The 23,051-nt window shown below is 36.1% G+C and overlaps 2 long non-coding RNA genes across 2 annotated transcripts; one reads left to right on the forward strand and one right to left on the reverse strand.

The window, feature by feature from the left end:
• Positions 1–3,997: 3,997 nt before the first annotated feature.
• Positions 3,998–14,175, reverse strand: LOC137249975 (uncharacterized). The gene is made up of 3 exons (XR_010952668.1): positions 14,100–14,175; positions 4,888–5,029; positions 3,998–4,818 (listed from the first exon to the last, which is right to left on the reverse strand). It is a non-coding gene; the product is annotated as an uncharacterized lncRNA (long non-coding RNA).
• Positions 14,066–21,801, forward strand: LOC137249972 (uncharacterized). The gene is made up of 5 exons (XR_010952661.1): positions 14,066–14,512; positions 14,908–15,081; positions 15,154–15,383; positions 19,943–20,123; positions 20,194–21,801. It is a non-coding gene; the product is annotated as an uncharacterized lncRNA (long non-coding RNA).
• Positions 21,802–23,051: the final 1,250 nt, after the last annotated feature.

Raw genomic sequence — 23,051 nt, forward strand, 5'->3', positions numbered from 1 at the left:
AATGATCAGAATAATGTAAGCCAGAATGGCAACAACATAGAGCCGAATAACGAAGGGGTAGGCACTATAAATCCATCTAACTGTGTTATTGCTGGGGAATTAGAACATCCGACAGAGGTTGGCTGTGGAAGCCTCGAAAACTCCCTATCGGAGTACAACACTGCTGAAAGTGATGAGTCAGATGTAAGCAGCGGAAATGAACCAGTAAACGGAAACTATTATAGAACACGTTCTGGTCGCGCAGTTAAATCTCCGCAAAAGTATGGGTGGTAAAAAAAAATCTTTTAGCGTGTAATGTGTCTATACACATTAGTCGTAAGTAGGCGTTTTACGTGTACCTACACATTAGCCTTAGGTATGAATTTATGTAAATCAGCACATTAGCCTTAAATATGAATTAAAAAAGGGCGATGGCAACACTGAGCCACGGCCAGTCCAATTCAATATACTTACTTGAAGAATGCACACCTGCAAGACGTGAATAAAACACTTAATAAATATATCTTATAACGTTAAACTTGTTTGGTTTTATAATTTATTTAATAATTTGGGAAAAATTTAAACAACGTGACATCAGGAAGGACAAGACGACAGCTGTTTCGATTATACCTTGTAAATCTCTTCAAAAGCTTTGCTCACGGGAGTGGGAGACGAACCCGCATTCCTATGATAGTTGAAATGGTTACAAACGCATTTAGCTACGTCATGCCTTAGTTGTTGTAAAGTTTTCCCAATTGCCTTCTTTTGCATAGTTTAATCTTTTACACATTGCATACTTCGTATGCAATTATGTTTGCAATTATGCTTGTTGGTACGGCGGTTTTCAAAGAAACTTTGGTTTTATTTACAATAAATTATTCAAAAAGGCCTTTAATTGCGGCAAGTGCGTGCACAGTTTCGTAAGGAACTAACATAAAATATACTATGGTATATGGCAAACACGAATACATTTCGTGAGATTGAAAATCTTTTCAATATGTCCAAATCATCCGCATGGAGAGTATTAAGGAGAGTGGTCGAGTGGTTGTTGACGATTGGCCACGAATATATTCAATGGCCTTCTGCTTCCAAGGTACAAGATAATATGCGAAAAATTAAAGCGAGGAACAATATATATAATGTTTATAGATTTATTCGCCGGGGAACCAGGCTCGTTACACGACAGTCGAATTTTGAGACTTTCCAGCTTATATGAAAGAGCGACGGATGATATGAATCGACATTTCCTTTTAATTCGTTTTTGCTTGGGGACTCAGCGTATGGAAATTCCCAATGGTTAATAAGTCCCTTTCCTGATAATGGATTGTTGACACCGGCACAGAGGGAGTTTAATTTTATACATTCTTCAACAAGAATTGTTGTTGAAAATGCACACGGACTGCTCAAAACAAGATTCCGACGATTTCTTCTCTTCAACGAAATTGTAGACTTAAGTTCATTAGTCAAAATAATTATATGCGGATGTATTCTTCACAACATTTGCTGTTTAGAACACGACTGTATTGAAGATTTATCGTGGATAGAAGAAGAAGGTTGTGAATATTGAGCGTTCTCAAGACAATGATAATTCATCTGGAAATCGGCGTGACGTAATTTTTCAAGAGCTTATAAATTTAAATGTTATCCATTTGCACTAGCATTTCTCTTGCTTCAAATATAAACCATCTGTTTTTTTGAAAATCTTAATCCATATAAGAAAATAATGAGAATATAGTTTTGTATGATGCAATAAATAAATCCTCTTTGTTTTTATTTAAATAATTCTATACAACAAAAGCTTTTGACTGTGCCGCAAAGTTGGCAATAAAAATAGTACATATTTACAGTGTTAAAAATTCAACGTGAATTTTGTTTTACTAGGGTTACCTAAAATCCAAAACATAAATTTCTCTTTGGTTTGCATTTAATAAAAAAAAAATATCTCAGAATTCAAACTTTCGTAAAAGTATTCGATATACACAAAATAACAAAAATATCTGAGACTTCAATTTTCTTAAAACTATTATAAACACAAAATAACTCAGGCTAAAAATTTCTTAAAGCTATTCTATTTACACAATACAACAAAAACGAAACTTCAATTATTCGTATAAATACCTTCACCATATATAGACAACTAAAATATAATGATTCAGGCTATGGAAAGTTTAACGTACGAGAAGGAAGTGCATATCAAGTTAATGAATAAATCGTATGACAGAGAATTGGCACAAATGAATAAATACAAATACAATATGTACACGCGTGCGTTACAAACTGGAGAGTGGGATGAATATAAAAATATAAATAGATCATTCAAAAGATTAGTCAAATTAAAAAAAATAAAGTACATGGGGAATAAAATCATTTTGAATGAAAATTATGCTAAAGAAATGTGGAAATATCTCAAACAAACAGTTAACCTAACTAAAGATAACGAAGCGATAAAAAAGGTAATACTGAATGGCATACTGGTTGAAAACGAAACCGATCTGGCAAATGGTCTAAATATATTTTTTGTAAACAGTGTGATTGAAATTAACAATAACGTAGAAATCTGTCAAGTAGCACTAGAGGATACACAAGTCCATTCAAAATTAAAGTTTGCTAAAATTACCACGGATGATGTTACTAATATCCTAAAAGAATTTAAATATAAAATAGGTGGAAGAAAACTTATATCCGAAGGTGTACTAAAAGATTGTATATCGTATACCGGATATTTCTATGCTCAAATAATCAATAACAGCTTAGAAGATGGTGTGGTACCTGAAATGTGGAAAACGTCAACAATAATACCTGTGGAAAAAGTTAAAAAGACAATGCAACCTGAAGAACTTAGACCCATAAATACCCTGCCAAGTGATGCTAAAATTCTCGAAGTCGTTGTTAAGAATCAGTTGGTGAATCATCTTGAAGTAAATAATATACTAGTCTACCAACAGTCAGGATTTAGGAAAAAACATTCCTGTGAGACAGGTGATATCTGATTGGAAGAAGAGCTAAACAACACAAAAGTAGTCGTTTCAGTTTTCTTAGACCTCAAAAGAGCTTTTGAAACGGTGGATAGAGAGATATTAATAAAAAAAATGCAGCGGCTTGGCATAACTGATATTGAACTTAAATGGTTCCGCAACTATTTGAAGCAGAGAAAGCAGAAAACAGTTATAAATTCTGTGACGTCGGAAGAATTAGAGGTACCCATAGGGTTACCTCAAGGCTCAGTATTGGCACCTATATTATTTCTTGTATACATAAATGGCACAGTCAATGCTATCGAAGGTTGTGAAATTAGACTTTTTGCGGATGATGCATTAATTATAATAAGTGAAAATAATATTAATACTGCACTGGCCAAAATGCAACATGAACTAAATAACTTGTATAAATGGTTGTGTGGTAATTGACTGAAACTAAATATCTGATAATAACAAGGAGGAATATCAATGAGGATGATATAGCCGAGCTAAAAATAAATGATGAAATCATAAAAAGAGTTAACAGTATAAAATACTTAGGAATAATAATTGATAATAAACTCAAATTTGAAGATCATATAAATTATACAATTAAAAAAGTTGCAAATAAAATAAGAGTCATGCAGAGAACAACTAAATTCTTAAAAAAAAAGTACAAAATAATTTTATATAAATCAATTATATAACCGAACTTCGTGTACTGCCCGTCCATTCTATTCATAATATCGGATAAAGAAGTAGACAAGCTCCAAAAGCTTCAAAATAGGAGCACGAGATTTATTCTTCAGAAACCTAGAGATACACGAACGGCTGACATGTTGATGACTTTAGACTGGTTAAGTGTGAAACAAAAGATTTTTTTCCACTCCTTGAAATTCATATTTAATATCAAACATGGAAATGTACCTGAGTATCTAAATAAAAATATAGCATTAGTTGAGCAAACTCACAACATAAATACGAGGAACAAACATAATTCCAAATTGCCGTTTTTTAGAACTGAATTTGATCAACAGAACATTTTCTACAAGGGTCTGAAAAGTAACAATTATCTGCCTATGGATATAAAAAGTTGGAACCAAATAACAGTATTTAAAACAAAATTGTATGAATATTGTAAAACCTTAGCTATAAGATAAAAAACTGTAATATATTCTAATTTACGAATAAGGCTTCTGGCCGTAATAAATAAATAATAATAATAATAATAAAATATCATATATTTACATGTTAACTAAAAAATTAATTTCTCTATTAAAAAAAATATCACACAAAAAAATACATTCACCATAAACACGGTCACATCTTTCTCGAATCCATGAAAGCTTTTAACATGGCCATTTTTTCTTCATGGCGTTTCTGCTTAAGCTGCTGCGCCTGTCCATTTTCTCCAGCTTCTTCTTGGTGTAATACTCCAGCAGTTTCAGTTTTTTTCAGCAGCTTCCTTTTTCTGTTGTAACTTCATGGCCGAAATTTTTTGTTTAAAATTGGGTCGGTGTCTGCTACCATTTGTTGGCTGCAAACTTGAAGAATCAACGCTTGAAGTGATTGGCATTATCTCCGAAATAGTTGACGTAGTCTGCGAAGTGCTTGGTGTTTGCTGCGAATTTCGTGGTGTTGGTTGCGAACTGCTGGAATCCGAACTTGAGGTTTCATTAGGGCTCAAAGGCTTTCCATACAAATTTATAGAGTGCTTGTTGGAAATCACAGGACTATCTCCAAATATCTCGTCCAGAAGATCCTAATATGGCGCATTGCAAGGAGTAGCGCCGGTTCTTCTATTGTTGTCTCTGCTCTGTTTATACGCCTTCACCAGATTTTTTAATTTGGATACTAGCATGTCGACAGTCGTGGGTTGGCTCTGTAAAATTGTACAAAATAAAATGTTTTTATCAAATTGAACCATATTTTAAACATATTTTAAACTTACCAAAACACCTTGACTCTCCAAATCTAGCGGCACATTCTGCATCCCAAATTTCCTCTTGCGTGCATGGAGAATTTCATATTTTCTCGCTATATATGCACTTAGGAACGCTTTAGTCTCTTCCCTGGTCCACATTTTCTTTTCCCTAAAAGTGAAATTTATTTTAGTGACATTTAAATAGTTTCGCACGTAAACAAACTATTTTCCTTGCATTTTTTTAAGTTGTTTACTTTTCCGTGTTTTTGCTTTTCAATATGGCGAAATCTTTTATGTATACATATGTACATATATTTATTTCAGTGCTACCAACTCAAAAGTGGTTAGTTGTCAAAAAGTCTACTACAGAATACAAAACGAACAAAACTGCTATACGGACAGTGCACGGACTTTACCACTTTATTGGTAGATCTACCAACTTTTTGACCCATTTCCATTTTCTACCACTAAAGCCCAAAAATCTACCAACATTTCAATATGTTCGCATTGAAACCAAATACTGCGATCATTAGCTAAACGTATTTATGTCATGGTTCAACTATATACAGGTTGGCTCATCTGTAAAGCAACAAAATATGTCTGTTCAAATTGTAAAAATCTGTGTATTGGTGTTTGTGCGAATGGTATGGAATGGAAACATAGAACTGAGCAGTTTTTGTATGTGTAAGTAAAATGTTGCCAATGTTTGGTTTCATTTTGAGTTTGCCATGTCCTTTTGACAATCTCTTCGACCATGCAATGACATAAATAAAATCAGCTGATGAGATGAGCCAACCTGTACATAATTGAACCATGTATTTATGTATTTGCCGAGCACACCCAAATAACTTTAGGAGGTGACACTAACCAATTTTGAAAAATTTGTGCACAAATTCAGACAAGAAATAAATTTGTTTACGAAATAAATGTAGTAAATGAGCACGCAAATATTTTCCTGCGCTATTTTCTTAAATTTTTTTGTGAACGAAATGATTTTGAACGAAAATAAAAAAAAAATTTAAGTAAACGATAACATTCCGAAGTCGGTTATTTTGTGGCAGTATATTTGGTAGATTGGAAAATTGTCGTGGTAATTAGACGTAAATTTTCGTCAGTATTTCAAGCTCGAAATACAGGAAAAAAGCAAGTATCATATAAGGTGTGTTCGGCAAGAAAACTTGCAAGTAACATCAGTAAAGAGAGAATTGTGTAAAAATCTCTCTAAATCTCAAATGTGAAAATTTTCCACCGAACAGAAATTTGTAAAAACTTGCAGCAAAACAGCTGTAACTAAAACGTCTGTCTGTTTTGACATTCGATTTTTGCATTTTTGTGTGTTTAGTTCCTACGATAAAATTTTTTTAAAAAATGGAAAACAAGGGAAAACTAAATGTACAATGTTCTCCAGGCACATTCCAGAAGGTTCAAATGGGTAAGCAGATATATACATACATGTCCTATATTTGCCAATTTATAGTTAAATTATTTATATTTATAGATGACACTTATAGACAAAAAGTTGCCGAAAAAGCAGCTGGAAGTCATTTCTAGGAGGAAATAGTATTTTCCGAATCCCAAGAGACCGAAATGAACCCAACTCAGGATGATGGTGATTTTGTTCGGCATCAACGTACTCCTGACCATGTCGCTGGTGGATGAGAACAGTGAAATGTTATACCATGCCGCTGGATGTAGTAGCGAGACGCCGATGAAAAAGGTAGTGGGGCTTGACGCGCCAACGAAATTCCTTATATCGAAACTAAAGGAACTGCAGCCGAATGTGGGAAAAACCGCGAAAATTAAAAGTATGAGGCATATGTGGAGCCAAATTAGCCACGAATTACAGGAAATGGGTTATCCGTTTACGTGGGTACAAGTAGAGGCAAAATTTTTCGCTTTGGAGCGCCGGTATAAAAAAGTCCAGTATAACAATTCAAAAACAGGGCGGAATAGGCAAATTTCCCTTACCAAAAGTAAGCTTGAAACAGCTCAAAGAGGTAATCATATTAATTAACTTCTTTCTATAGCGATCTTGACGACATACTCTAGCAAAGGGTTGGGATACATCCGGAGTTTCTTTTTGACAGCGAAATCAACAAAAGAAAAAGTAGTGATGAACACGACGAGTCATCACAACCTAACTCGGGTAACAAATTTAATTTAATTTAATAATACTTTATTCTGGTTTTAATTTATTTACGCCCGATTTGTTGACAAAGTAAATTTACGACTCGGTTTATCCTTGCTAAACAATGATTTAGCACGAAACTGAGATATATTTTAATGAAGTTTTTAATGCTTTAACAAAATTAACCAAGCTCTAACGGTTAATTCCTCACCGTTAAGCCGTGTCTTAAATTTAAATCCTTGTTAAAAAAATAGCCGTTAATGTTTTTTATTTTATTTAATTTAATTCTATTTAACTTTATTTTAACAAATTGAATTTATTTTTAATACTTATTTAATATTATTTAATATTTTATTTAATTTAATTTAATTTTACTTTATTTTATTTCATTTCATTTTTTTGTATATAATATTTTATTATATTTTGTTTTATTTTATTTTATTTCATTTCCTTTTATTTTATACTTTATTTTATTATATTTTGTTTTACTTTATTTATCTTTAATTTAATTTTATTTTATTTTATTATGGCTAATTTTATTACATTTTATATTGATTATATTTTATATTGATGCCTATTTTAATGGCCAATGATTATTTCAATTGTTTCCTGAAAAAAGCAATTACTAATTGATTACCATTAGACAAAAATTAAAAAAAATGCATGATTTTTTCCGATTATAAAAAAAAATCGAAAATAATCAAAATTAATCATTTTGATTACTTTTGATTATTTTTGATTTTTTTTTGATTATTTTAAATTTTTTTTTTATTTTTTATGATTTTCTTTGATTATTTCTGATTATTTTTCCGCTTTGTTGAAAAAAAAATCACGTTTGTTGCATGCACGGGATAATTTCTACATAAAAGTACATTTTAGGATGCAATAGTAAATCGTAAGCGCTTACCGATGCGAATATATACATGCAACATTAGGGCGAATGGTATATGAGCGTTGATCTAAACATATTATCCGGTAAGCATACACACATGTGCATATTTTACTACACTCATTATATAAAATAATGTGGGATCGAAAACGGCTGTTTTTCTAATTGTCCGACAATATGTAAAAAAAAAGTGGGATTCATAGGTTGGCATCCAAAAGCTTTCATTTAGCAACGATTCTTTATGGTTTCATCCTTAAGTCTAGCCAATTTTGTTATATCCAAACTAAACATCTCCACTATTTTGGATAACGTTATGGCAAGCACTGATTATTTTGTACATACAAGTTCATTGCTGGATGTAACGGTATATCGTGAGCGCTTATCTAGGAATATGGGTACATACATACCCACCTACAAATTATCGTGTTTATAGATGTATCCGATGAATACATTGCGAGGGAGTACGTATTGTTTTACGACAAAACAATATGCTCAAACAATATGTATGTGTAATACTACTTAGGTTGATAGCTTCACTTCCAACTGGAGCGATCCTCTAAGTTGTCATTCATCATCATGATCAGTTGCCTAACCAAAGGTTGTTATATCCCAAATAATTTTATTAACATATGTCCATGTACATTAGATTGAAACTTCTTTCCTTATGATTACGTCTAGGATATTTCCTATAAAATTTTATGTTTTGCATAGTGAGCCACATTTTTATACCTTTCATGAACATGAAATGGTATATTAAGTTTGGTCCAATGTTTGTAACGTTGAGAAATATAGAACATAGACTCACCATTAAGTATACCGAATTGATCAGGGCGACGAACTGAATTGATATAGCCATGTCCGTCTGTCCGTCCGTCCGTCTGTCTGTTTGAACGCAAACTAGTTCCTCAAATTTTGAGATATCTCAATGAAATTTGGCCAAAAGATGTATTTTTGTATTATATTAGACATTTGTCTGTTCCGGTAGGATCGGACCACTATAACATATATCTCCCATACAACCGATCGTTCAGATAAGACGATTTTGGTCATTCCTGCCGCAATTTAGAAAGTATAACGTGAGACTCGGTGATATATATTCTAATATATCATAGAAGATATCCTGAAAAAATCACTTTGATCGGAGCTATATATAGTTATATCCCATACAACCGATCGATCAGATAGAAAGATTTTTGGCCATTTCTCCCTTAATTTAGAAAGTATAAACGTGAAACTCGGTGATATATATTTCAATATATCATAGAGGATTTTCTGAGAATATCACTTTGATCGGAGCTATATATAGTATATATCCCATACAACCGATCGTTCATATAGAAAGATTTTTGGCAATTTCTCCCTTAATTTCCAATATAAAAACGTTACACTTTGTGATAATTATTCTAATATATCATAGAAGATTTTGTGAAAAAATCATTTCGATCGGGGCTATATATAATATACATCCCATACAACCGATCGTTCAGATAGAAAGATTTTTAGCCATTTCTCCCTTAATTTTCAATATAAAAACGTTAAACTTGGTGATATTTATTCTAATATATCGTAGAATATTTTCTGAAAAAATCGCTTTGATCGGAGTTATATGTATATAGTATATACCTATCCCATACAATCGATCGTTCAGATGGAAAGATTTTTGGCCATTTCTCCCTTAGTTTCAAATATAAAAACGTGGAACATGGTGATATATATACTAATATATCATAGAAGATTTTCTGTAAAAATCATTTCGATCGGAGCTATATATAATATATATCCCATGCAACCGATCGGTCAGATAAGAAGGTTTTTTGCCATTTTTATACTCAGTTGAGCAGAGCTCAATATAACGGTTGGTTGTACATATATAAAGAAATCGAGATAGATATAGACTTCCATATATCAAAATAATCAGGATCGAAAAAAATTTGATTGAGCCATGTCCGGCCGTCCGTCCGTCCGCCCGTTAACACGATAACTTGAGTAAATTTTGAGGTATCTTGCTGAAATTTGGTATGTAGAATCCTGCGCACTCATCTCAGATCGCTATTTAAAATTAACGATATCGGACTATAACCACGCCCACTTGCGATAATTCATTACCAAACACAGATAAAGCGACGAAACTTGGTAGATGAGTTGAATTTATGACGCAGAATAGAAAATTAGTAAAATTTTGGACAACGGGCGTGGCACCGCCCACTTTTAAAAGAAGGTAATTTAAAATTGTTGCAAGCTGTAATTTGTCAGTCGTTGAAGATATCATTATGAAATTTGGCAGGGACGTTACTCCTATTACTATATGTACGCCTAATAAAAATTAGCAAAATCGGAGAAGGACCACGCCCACTTTAAAAAAAAAATTTTTTTTAAGTAAAATTTTAACAAAAAATTTAATATCTTTACAGTATATAAGTAAATTATGTCAACATTCAACTCCAGTAATGATATGGTGCAACAAAATACAAAAATAAAAGAAAATTTCAAAATGGGCGTGGCTCCGCCCTTTTTCATTTAATTTGTCTAGGATACTTTTAACGCCATAAGTCGAACAAAAATTAACCAATCCTTTTGAAATTTGGTAGGGGCATAGATTTTATGATGTTAACTGTTTTCTGTGAAAACGGGCGAAATCGGTTGATGCCACGCCGAGTTTTTATACACAGTCGTTCGTCTGTCCTTCCGCATGGCCGTTAACACGATAACTTGAGCAAAAATCGACATATCTTTAATGAACTTAGTTCACGTACTTACTTGAACTCAATTTATCTTGGTATGAAAAATGAACGAAATCCGACAATTGTTTTCGATATCGAAAATTACGAAAAATGAAAAAAATGCCATAATTCTATACCAAATATGAAAAAAGGGATGAAACATGGTGAGGTAATTGGATTGGTTTATTGACGCGAAACATAACTTTAGAAAAAACTTTATAAAATGATTGTGACACCTACCATATTAAGTAGAAGAAAATGAAAAAGCTCTGCAGGGCGAAATAAAAAACCCTTAAAATCTTGGCAGGTATTAAATATATAAATAAATTAGCGGTATCCAACAGATGATGTTCTGGGTCACCCTGGTCCACATTTTGGTCGATATCTGGAAAACGCCTTCACATATACAACTACCACCACTCCCTTTTAAAACTCTCATTAATACCCTTAATTTGATACCCATATCTTACAAACACATTCTAGAGTCACCCTTGGTCCACCTTTATGGGGATATTTCGAAACGGCGTCCACCTATAGAACTAAGGCCCACTCCCTTTTAAAATACTCATTAACACCTTTCGTTTGATGCCCATATTGTACAAACAAATTCTAGGGTCACCCCTGGTCCACCTTTATGGCCATATCTCGAAACGGCGTCCACGTATGGAACTAAGGATTACTCCCTTTTAAAATACTCATTAACACCTTTCTTTTGATACCCATATTGTACAAACAAATTCTAGGGTCACCCCTGGTCCACCTTTATGGCGATATCCCGAAACGGCGTCCACATATGGAACTAAGGATTACTCGCTTTTAAAATACTCATTAACACCTTTCATTTGATACCCATATCGTACAAACGCATTCTAGAGTCACCCCTGGTCCACCTTTATGGCGATATCTCGAAAAGGCGACCACCTATACAACAACCACCACTCCCTTTTAAAACCCTCATTAATACCTTTAATTTGATACCCATATCGTACAAACACATTCTAGAGTCACCCCTGGTCCACCTTTATGGCGATATTTCGAAACGGCGTCCACCTATAGAACTAAGGCCCACTCCCTTTTAAAGTACTCATTAACACCATTCGTTTGATGCCCATATTGTACAAACAAATTCTAGGGTCACCCCTGGTCCACCTTTGTGGCGATATCTCGAAACGGCGTCCACCTATGGAACTAAGGATTACTCCCTTTTAAAATACTCATTAACACCTTTCTTTTGATACCCATATTGTACAAACAAATTCTAGGGTCACCCCTGGTCCACCTTTATGGCGATATCTCGAAACGGCGTCCACCTGTGGAACTAAGCATCACTCCCTTTTAAAATACTCATTAACACCTTTCTTTTGATACCCATATTGTACAAACAAATTCTAGGGTCACCCCTGGTCCACCTTTACGGCGATATCTCGAAACAACGTCCACCTATGGAACTAAGGATGACTCCGTTTTAAAATACTCATTAACATCTTTCGTTTGATACCCATATTGTACAAACGCATTCTAGGGTCACACCTGGTCCACCTTTATGGCGATATCCCGAAACGGCGTCCACCTGTGGAACTAAGCATCACTCCCTTTTAAAATACTCATTAACACCTTTCTTTTGATACCCATATTGTACAAACAAATTCTAGGGTCACCCCTGGTCCACCTTTATGGCGATATCTCGAAACGGCGTCCACCTATGGAACTAAGGATTACTCCGTTTTAAAATACTCATTAACACCTTTCATTTGATACCCATATCGTACAAACGCATTCTAGAGTCACCCCTGGTCCACTTTTATGGCGATATCTCGAAAAGGCGACCACCTACACAACTACCACCACTCCCGTTTAAAACCCTCCTTAATACCTTTAATTTGATACCCATATCGTACAAACAAATTCCAGGGTCACACCTGGTCCACCTTTATGGCGATATCTCGAAACGGCGTCCACCTGTGGAACTAAGCATCACTACCTTTTATAATACTCATTAACACCTTTCTTTTGATACCCATATTGTACAAACAAATTCTAGGGTCACCCCTGGTCCACCTTTATGGCGTTATCTCGAAACGGCGTCCACCTAAGGATTACTCCCTTTTAAAATACTCATTAACACCTTTCTTTTGATACCCATATTATACAAACAAATTCTAGGGTCACCCCTGGTCCAACTTCATGGCGATATCTCGAAACGGCGTCCACCTATGGAACTAACGAGGACTCCCTTTTAAAATAATCATTAAAACCTTTCATTTGATACCCATATCGTACAAACGCATTCTAGAGTCAACCCTGATCCACCTTTATGGCTATATCCCTAAATGGCGTCCACCTATAGAACTATGGCCCACTCCTTCATAAAATACTCTTTAATGCCTTTCGTTTGATACACATGTCATACAAACACATTCCAGGATTTCCCTCGGTTCATTTTCCTACATGGGTATTTTCCCTTATGTTGTCACCATAGCTCTCAACTGAGTATGTAATGTTCGGTTACACCCGAACTTAACATTCCTTACTTGTTTACTTTATATTTATCTTAAAAATCGTTTAGGTATGTACATCTGTTCACTATATATTTCTTATCTTATGCATCCGATTATTTGGAGATTACGAACGGGATAAGAATATTCTTCATCCCCATTCACAGCCGAAGACAGTCCCGTCCTTACCTGTTTACATGTTTTTCTAAAGTGTCATTTCCGTGAAATGTGCTCTATTTGTTTTACAATAAATTATGAATGGTTTTGTACAAATATAAACTGTAGCTATTGTTTTCTTGGAAAAAAAATCTACCAACTTCTACCACTATTTTAATTTTTCATTCTCTTTTTAAAGTCCGCGCACTGTATACGGATCAGAAATTGAACCAGATAAATATCAGGATCACAGTCATTCTTCCCAAAATCCTTCCCCACATTACTTACTTGGTCAACTCAATTTTGACGACCGGTATCTTCCCAATATACTGGAAAGCTGCAAAAGTTATTCAAATCCGTAAACAAAATAATGAGTATCGACCAATAGCCATACTCCCTTTCCTCTCAAAGGTCGTTGAAAGTATTCTATATGGGCAAATCGTATCATATGTACACGAATACAAGCTCCTGTCAGACAGTCAGTTCGGTTTCAGGTCAAAGCGGAGCTGTACAACGGCACTATTATCTGTGACAGAAGAAATTCGTGAGCGAGTGGAGGAAAGTTACATTGCCTTCTTAACACTTCTTGACCACTCTAAAGCTTTTGGTTCTGTAGACCACACTCTGCCATGTAGGAAGCTGGAAAACTTATTTAACTTCTCTTGTCATGCAGTTGCCCTTATAAGATCATATCTTGGTGATAGGACTCAAGCAGTTTGTATAGATGGTGAAAAGTCTGACTTCCTACATGTCTTAAGAGGCGTCCCTTAAGGCTCTATCCTGGGTCCTCTGTTATTTGTTCTGTATATCAATGACTTTTTTTTTTTTTTATTTTTTTATCAATGACTTACCCGATGTCCTTAAGTATTGTAATGTTCATATCTACGCTGATGATGTGCAGTTGTTTACTTCCCTACAAGACGGAGGTAACCAGTTCACCCACACATTCAAAGCTTTTTTCGCTCTCCACTAACACATCGACGTTTCATGCTGTCATCGAAATGACAGTTCATTAATTATTCCGGAAAACATTGAAACGCAAAAAAAATATATATTGTTTACAACGAAAAATATCTTGTGCTTTTAGTTGTGACATGTGACGGAAATTAAAAATTTTGTTGCAGAGAACACCTTTTTGCGTTGGCGACCTTCGCCCAAAATAACATTAAGTTAATTTGAGTAGTGACATGTGACGGAAATTAAGAATATTGCTGCAGAGACCATCTTTTTGCGTTGGCGGCCTTCGCCCAAAATAATATTAAGGGTAAAGTTTTACAAGACGGTACACCACCTAATTTAAAAATATCAAATAATAATATAAACGGAGCTCGAGGCGCGCCTTTTGATTCCACGTTTGATAATTTTTGATAAAAATTGGGTGGTGCACCGTCTTTTTAATCGTTACCATATTAAGTTGTATAGAATCGACGGGATGGCCTACAAGGTTTTATGTCAACTAAATCGCTCCCGATATGGTCGGGCTAGTATCTTAATGGTTCCCGGAACGTACCCGATCTGCATCCGGCAAAGGACCACCAAAGTCGATAACGGGGAGTGTCCTTATCGCTACAACAACAACAACATTATTTACTTTCTGATTTTCATTCATACGTATGTGCATTTTTAAATAATAAAAAAAATGTTATATTATTCTAATAGATAGCATCTCCGCCGGGTTGCGATTCAGCTCAGAATATGCCAAAATCAAAGGAAATCTACAAAAACAAGGTACTTTACAAGCAACATGCTTTGGAATACGGTACCAAACTGGTTGGATGTATTTCCCTAAAAAAGGGTGGAACTACGCATCTTGGTTTGCCAGTATTTGCTTCGGTAATTTATATTGATTTGTAGTGATTAAAAATTGCAATAGTAGATAATGTAATGTGAATTAAAATTGAATAGGTAGCCGGAGCAAAAAAGGCAACTGATCGGCATGCAACTGTTATTTATGTGGTGCCACCGGGATCTGCTGCTGCTATCCTAGAAGCATTAGAAGCAGAAATGTCTTTGATTTTTTGCATCACCAAAGTTGTGCCATAACATGATAGGGTTCGCGTTAAGCACGCTCTCTTAAGGCAAAAAAATCGCGTCTAGTCAGGCCCGATTTTCCAGGAATCATCGCACCAGAAAGGGTAAGTAAATTGGCTACCATATTAAATATATAAGCAATATGTATGAATTTTTTAGTGATAATTTGTCATGCTTTTGTTGATAATCAACTGAAGAATGCAAATGCGACAGAGTTCGAAGTTCATGTGAAAACCAATTAATTTTTTTAATTAGCATTTGGAGAGAAAAATGCATATGTATGTATGCATAGAACTGCATAGAAGGGGAGGAAAAATTAATTATTATCAGTAGATTTGCAAGATTTTTGTCATTTTCCCGGCATCGCAGTTGTCATTACATTGCGTTAAGAGAGGACATCAACACCTTACTACCCACAGCCAGTTAAAATTATTGTAAATTTTGCTCTTTTCATCACTGTTTCAAAACGTGGAAAGTTATATATCGAGCATTACATGGAGAATGGTGCATTTTAGCAGACTTTCGCATTGCCGGCATTATTAATATTCAATCCCTAGAAGGTTTAATGTAGTCATATCAATAGTTCCCGAGATGGTGGGGCTAGTACCACAATGGTGCTTGTTACCGGAACGTAGATAGATAGATCATTTATTGAGGATTGCACAGTGACTTGCACATCTCCTTCACAGCACCTGATCCTAGCCGACTTCCTTGATGAACCCCAGCAGTGTTCTTTGCTTGAGGGATTAAATGTGGGAATGCTCTGGCCATGGTGAGCCCATAAACTTAGCCCTACGTCTTGAAATTGCGCCGCAATCTAGAAGGATATGGTCCACCTTCTGCTGATCCATCACAAAATCGGTATGTGTTGTTCGATACTATACCCAGCTTTTGCATGTGACTGTTCAGTCTACAGTGTCTTGTAAGAATAGCCGTTGGGGTTCTTAGGTTATCTTTTTGAGAGGCCTATTAATGCCCCATATCGAGTTGTGCTGTAACCCCCTAACAGTAACTTAGATTGACTCAGGTCTGGCATATTGCGCCAGTGTTCTCTCTTTTCCCTCCTTTTTGCTAATAAATGCCCCTGTGGACCAACTGGCAGGAACGGCTCGGGATCGATAGGTCACACAGTTGCTGCCTCTCTTTCCGTGTTGTCCGCCTGCTGTTGTTGTTATAGCAGTGCTTCGTCCCATCCAATAGTTGCGACCGATCACAAATTGTCATCAATATCTTCTAACGGGAGTCCAAGGAAACTTTCTGTTTCAACAGGGGTGGACCATAATGGGAGGAGTGTTAGAGGCGTTGGTTCCACAATACAGTTAAAGAGATGGTTGGTGTCATGTGGGGACACATTACAAGCAGGACAATGTTTTGTATGTTGGGGTTGATTCTGGATAGGTAAGAGTTTAACCTGTTACGTTATCCAGCTCGAAGTTGAGCTAGAGTGACTACTCTCGTTTCCCTAGGGAGAGTGCGTTCCTCCTCTGCTAGTTTTGTTCTTTGAGTACAGGAATCACCGGCATAGAGTTCCGACGCCTGTTTGTGGAGTTCACTGAAGACATGCTTGTGTTTTTTAGCTTCATACGGCTGTGTTCTCAGGTGCCGTATTTCCTCATAATGTAATGAGGCCGTGAACAACAAGAGCCACAAAAGATTTATAAAAGTTACGAGGAATCTAGCCCACAGCAACCTGTCCGATGCAACCATCCCTTGCACGTGAAACACTGACAAGAGTATTTATTTTTTTAATTTCATTTATTTATTATTACGGCTGTTTAGGCCTAAAACTTAAACTACTAAGTGCAATTCATTGTTATAATCACTTATTACTATTGAATATGCTGTTGGAATGCCATGTGATTCCGATCAGCATATTTACTAGCGTGACAAAGGGACGAGTCTGGGAGCCAGTCATTTAAGGAAGGTCGGAAAGGACGCGTTTTCAATCCTCCAGTGCTCCCAGCTTAAGGCAACAAAATTTGGAACTTATATTTTTCAATTATGTGTGTATTTTAAGCTTTCGGAATGTATTAGTATCCGATCAATGCAGCTAAACATGTCTTTGGATGTTGGAAATTGAAAATAAGTGTATCCAATCACCCCTCAACTTTGTTTAGTAAAGACGCTGTCGGAATGCATGAAGATTCCGATTAGCACAGCTCAACATATAATGGGAGGTTGAAAAGGACGTGTTTCCAATCCCCCTTGCTCCAACTTTTATTTGGCCTTATTTTCGTTATTTTTGTTACACATTATATAATTTTATTGTTATATTTATGCTGTCGGAATGTGAATGATTCCGATCAGCAACAGTAAATACCAGCTGGAAATACCGAATTCCAGCGAAATTAGTTGTTGGAACTGTCTGGAGTTACAGGTGGCGACCGATTTTCTTTTCCTTAGGGCCGGATGCATTGTATTTTGCTGCTACCATTATTACCATTCCCTTTTCGCGCTCCAGTATCGGTATATCATGTAAAAAAATAAAAGAAAAAAAAACTATCTTATTGGAAGGGTTTTACAATGCTCCAATTAACTTTTTTTAAAAGTATTGAAGTTATTACTACCATTTATGTGATTAGGAAGTTCATTGAAATATTTCAGGCCCTTATATATATGACCGTCCTAAAAAGATTCTTTTCCGGCAAACGCAGCAAACCCATTTCTCAGTACTGGGGTCAGGAGAAGGACCCGGATTGGGGTCGATACCTTCCCGGAAGAGGAGTGTATGGCGCAGACCCGCTGCAAGGATCTGCTGGGGGGTTGACAATTTGTGGGAGAGACGCAACAAATTAAACATGGAGCCCGCCTGCTCATTGCCCTCCACTCCCCTGTGGCCTAGGACCCAGGCCAACAGTAATACGTTGTGTGCTCCTAATTGATTGAGCTTTTCTACGCACTGAAGGACAAGTGCTGACTTTATTTCGAACGCATTAGGCTTGGTCAGTGATAGCAGATGTAGGAAGTGCGAGTTGGAGGAGGAAACGATCGATTTCATTCTGTGCTCGTGACCTGCGCTTGCCGGGCTAAGACTCCAGCTGACAGATGTCAGATCTAGAAGCAGCAAGTGGCTTAAGTTCTAGGAAGCCGCTAACCCGCTGGAGCCATGAGAAGCGTGGGTGCACTTTGGGTGTCCCAAGACAAGTTCCGTACCTGCTCCGAATAATTTGATAGATAGATAGATTAGATCTGTTCTAGGTCCAACTCTTTGGAATGCGGTGTATGGCGGGGTGCTACAAATCGACCTTCCCGGAGGCACGGAAATTGTCGGCTATGCAGATGATATTGTCGTAGTAGCAGTGGCCAAGAAACTTGATATGCTCCAAGCATTATGTAATGACGCCATGGGAAGAATAACGGAATGGTTGACGAACACGGGGCTGGAGATGGCTAGCAATAAGACAGAAGTGGTTCTGATGAGCTCAAAGCGGACTGTGGATGAGTTGGTCCTAACCATAGGAGATTTTCAAATAAATTCAAAGCCCTCCTTGAAATATCAAGGAGTAATCATTGACTCAAAACTAACTTTTAGGGAGCACTTCAGGGCGGTGGGGACAAAGATGGACGGAATGGTTGACGAACACGGGGCTGGAGATGGCTAGCAATAAGACAGAAGTGGTTCTGATGAGCTCAAAGCGGACTGTGGATGAGTTGGTCCTAACCATAGGAGATTTTCAAATAAATTCAAAGCCCTCCTTGAAATATCAAGGAGTAATCATTGACTCAAAACTAACTTTTAGGGAGCACTTCAGGGCGGTGGGGACAAAGTTTCTAGAGTTAGTGGAACCCTAACGCGAATAATGCCCAACATCGGCGGCTCAAGCGAAGCTACCCGTCAGCGATTATCCAACGTAACCAGCTCTATAATATTATATGCAGCACCAGTATGGCACAGGTCTAAAATGGTCCACCAAAAAGATATACTAGCAGCCTACCGCATTACTGCTATACGAATAGCGTGTGCTGTTCCGACGACGCGATCCATGTTTTATCCAGGAAAATCCCAGTAGATCTACTCTCAGGTGAAATGGCCGATCTGTATGGCATTGGATTCAGCCGACCATCTGAAGATGCTAAGAAAAGCGCAAGGTCACGAACAATAGTTAGGTGGCAAGAACGGCGGGAAGATTCGAGAAAAGAGCGCTGAACCTTCATGCTAGTCCGGAATATAGCGGAATGGACCGAGCGAAAACACGGCAAACTAAATTACCATCTCACACAGATATTGAGCGGGCACGGTGGCTTGAAGGAATATCTACATTCGTCCGAATTGGAAAGCGCAGAACATGTAATATTTCACTGCCCTCGTTTTCACGGCGAAAGACTGTCTGTAAACAGAGTTTTTGGAGAGGAACCTTCCATTAGAAATTTAGTTCCACGAATTTGCGGACAAATAGATTGTTGGATTGCTGTGAGCAAGATGGCCTTTATAGTAATGACGAAATTGATGATGCATGCCGAAAGGGAGCGTAGAGAAATGCGCATACGAAGTAGTGGCGACTAAATCGCGTTTGAAGTTACTTTACCAGGTCCTGATTCTAGTTATCTGAAATTTCTCTTTGGAAAAGAGCTATGTGTGGAGCCCTATTTATGGAACACTTTTCGGCTTATATTAAAAACTTTTAATCTATTCTTACTGATATGAGTTTCTTTTTCATTCTAGGTAATTTGATTTTGACGATGTGAGGATAGAAATATCCCAAATATTCCAGCTGTGGCTGTAAGAACATACATTTGCTCAAATTAGAAGAAAACTGCACGGTTGAGCACATCCAGTATCTACGTTTATACAAGGAGGAACACCACACTACTTTCACCGGGATGTAGCCACAGATCACGTTGTTGTAAGAGCTTATTTTAAATATGTTATTCATAAACACTGATTCTAATATTTTGTTTTGGTTTTTACTTTAGAGTCAACCTGTTATATAAGCGATGTCAGCTATGCCTGTAACTTAAGCGCCTTCAGATGTAATAATTACCGCGGACGCGGTCACAGGAGTAGTTCTCTACGTGTGGATTACACTAATCAAGGACTTTCAATATCGGAAGGTTTTCCAGCACTATAACACACCAACAATATGTGCAATCACCCGAATAAATTGTACAACAAACGTTAACACCACATCATCAGCTAGCAACAACAACAACAAACGCAACAAGATGAAACTTCTAAACAATTAATGACTAGTGAACCACCAACATATCCGCAATATGCGCAAACATCAACACCAACATATGTCGCCTACTTTGCAACACGGTGAAGATGGCCAAGGCCATTCTGATTCTAATACTGATAAAGGCGAACCAATGGCAAATTTAAAAACTCAAACAGGCCACGAAAAATGTTGATGATGGTATTAATTCTAGTACGGATAGTAAAGAATTTAAACCTAGGAAAAAAGCTAAACTTGATAAAAACTTAACCGAAGATGACAATGTTTCTAATTCTAATACTAAGGAAGATGAACCTTTGATAAATATGAAGCTTAAAACAGAGTTATCAAAAAATGACGATGATGATAATGATGTTGATGCAAAGTCCAATGTTGAAAATGATGAAAATTATGAAACAGAATCTGAAAATAGTATGAGTGTGGATTATAACCTGAAGCAAAACTGTCATATCCGGTACGACCAGAATTACATGTTAAGAAAAGAGCCTACATAAAGAGGCTCAGTATATTTATGGAAAATTTATCATGAGACAATACCCAATGTATGTATTTCAATTAAATTCAGCACATTGTTGGAAAAAGCATCTCAACTTTATGCATCGTGTCGAGAAAGCAGAACATTTACAATTTAAATATAACGAACGTGGTGCAAAATGTAAATTTTGTGATATTCAAGCAGCTACACCAAGCTTCAACAAATTATTGGACCATGAGATTTCTCATATGCCTAATAGTTATTATTTAAAATGTAAATTATGCGATTGGAAGACGAAAATACATTCAAGTATGAATTTTCATTTACGTGTACAACACGCTGAAACAATTGATGTAGCAAAGAAAAGTTTAGAATTGAATGTTTGTCTATATTGTAATCACAATGGTATTTACGCAAACACTTAATACATCTTTTCTATGTTTAGAATGTGGTGAATAATTTAGAACAAATACAAGTTTACGTGTACATGTTTATGAAAAGTTTGCGCATTGTACACCACAAGATTTGAACGGAAATATCTTGAGGGTATGGTTACACCTATGTGGCATCTACAAACTATTTATAATGACTAGTATGGAATGAATCCGCATATGGAAGAAAACGGAGGTGACGAAATGAATCACCATGCTTCTTTGGATTCTGGTAATACTCCTGACATGCTTCCTAATTTCCCTACGTCTGATGTTACTATACCTACCAAACTAATATGACCGCAAACTGATGAGCAACACTACCAGCGCAGGAAAAATAAGAACTTCAAAACAAGGTTTCGGAAAGGGCACGACTATGGATAGACTTTAATGTATTTATATAGTTTATAAATATAAAAATTCACATATGTAAAGTTCGCTAGAGTAATAAGGCAATAATTTAAATTGTAAAAAAAACATTGTATATATGAATAATTTATAATTAAATATTATCTGAACATAAAGGACGCGTTTCATTCATAGAAAAAGCGATTTGACAGAAGGTAACCGATACGGGTAACCGATAGGCCAGTTACCCGTGTTGTTGTTGTTGCATATGTTTTGGTTAGCGATAACGAAAACATAACTGATGAAGTAACTTATAAATGTAAATAACATCGAGCGAGAAGGAATGTCGAAAACACAATAGGTAAGAGTGAGAAAGCGAGTCACACGTACACTATTTTGAGAGAGCGCATGCGTTACCTTTTTCACGACAGCAATATAAAAGTCATTAAGACGATAATTGGTGAACAAGTTATTGGTGACGATTAAGTAATCGATTAGGGAACGGGTACCTGTCTTGTAGGGTTGTTGTCCTCGTAATCAAACTAGCTTGTAACTTAACCCTTTCACCTCTGATTTTTTTTCGAAATCAGGCGGCGTTTTCATCATTACGACAGCTAATCCTCTAATATGACTAAAATATAAGATGTTTGGCATACCTGAATCCCTACCGTTATCCCGGGATATATAATCCCAATAACATTTATTAACATTTATAGGTGGGACGATTAAGTCCCAATAATACCAAAAGAGCCAAAAATTTGTACACATCTAAAGGTATAAACAAATATTGGGATATTATTATCCCACACAAAAGCATTATTGGGATTTATAATGCAGTTATAAATATAAAAAACTTACTTTTTTCATTACAATTTCTTTCCAATTTCGAAGGAATAATATTTATTCACACCTAAACTTTACACCAAGTGGGTTATTGTGATAAAAAACGGTACCAGATAGACGTTTCACAGTGAAATACAACGCGTTACTGATGAAATTTCGCGACATGTCTGTGCAAAATATTGCGCAACGGGAAATTTGATGTCAATAATGACGGAATGCGGTTACTGATCATCAAAGAAGGCTTCAAGGTTTTATTGGGCACATTTCTATGCGTAATTGGATAACAATTAAAAGTTATACACATTTTTGAAGTTTGCTGGGACGTATTGTCCCAGTAGGAGCGAAAGGGTTAAACCACGATTTGAATCAAATAATTTCATGGGCTACTATGATTGGCTTATGTATAAACCCGAATAAGTCAAAATGTATTGTTATTCATAGGTCTTTTCCCACTAATGATTTATAGAATGTAGTGTTCGACAATTCCGTTATAGAATA

The sequence above is a fragment of the Eurosta solidaginis genome, chromosome 4 (genome assembly GCF_040869045.1).
Source record: "Eurosta solidaginis isolate ZX-2024a chromosome 4, ASM4086904v1, whole genome shotgun sequence".
NCBI lineage: Eukaryota > Metazoa > Arthropoda > Insecta > Diptera > Tephritidae > Eurosta > Eurosta solidaginis.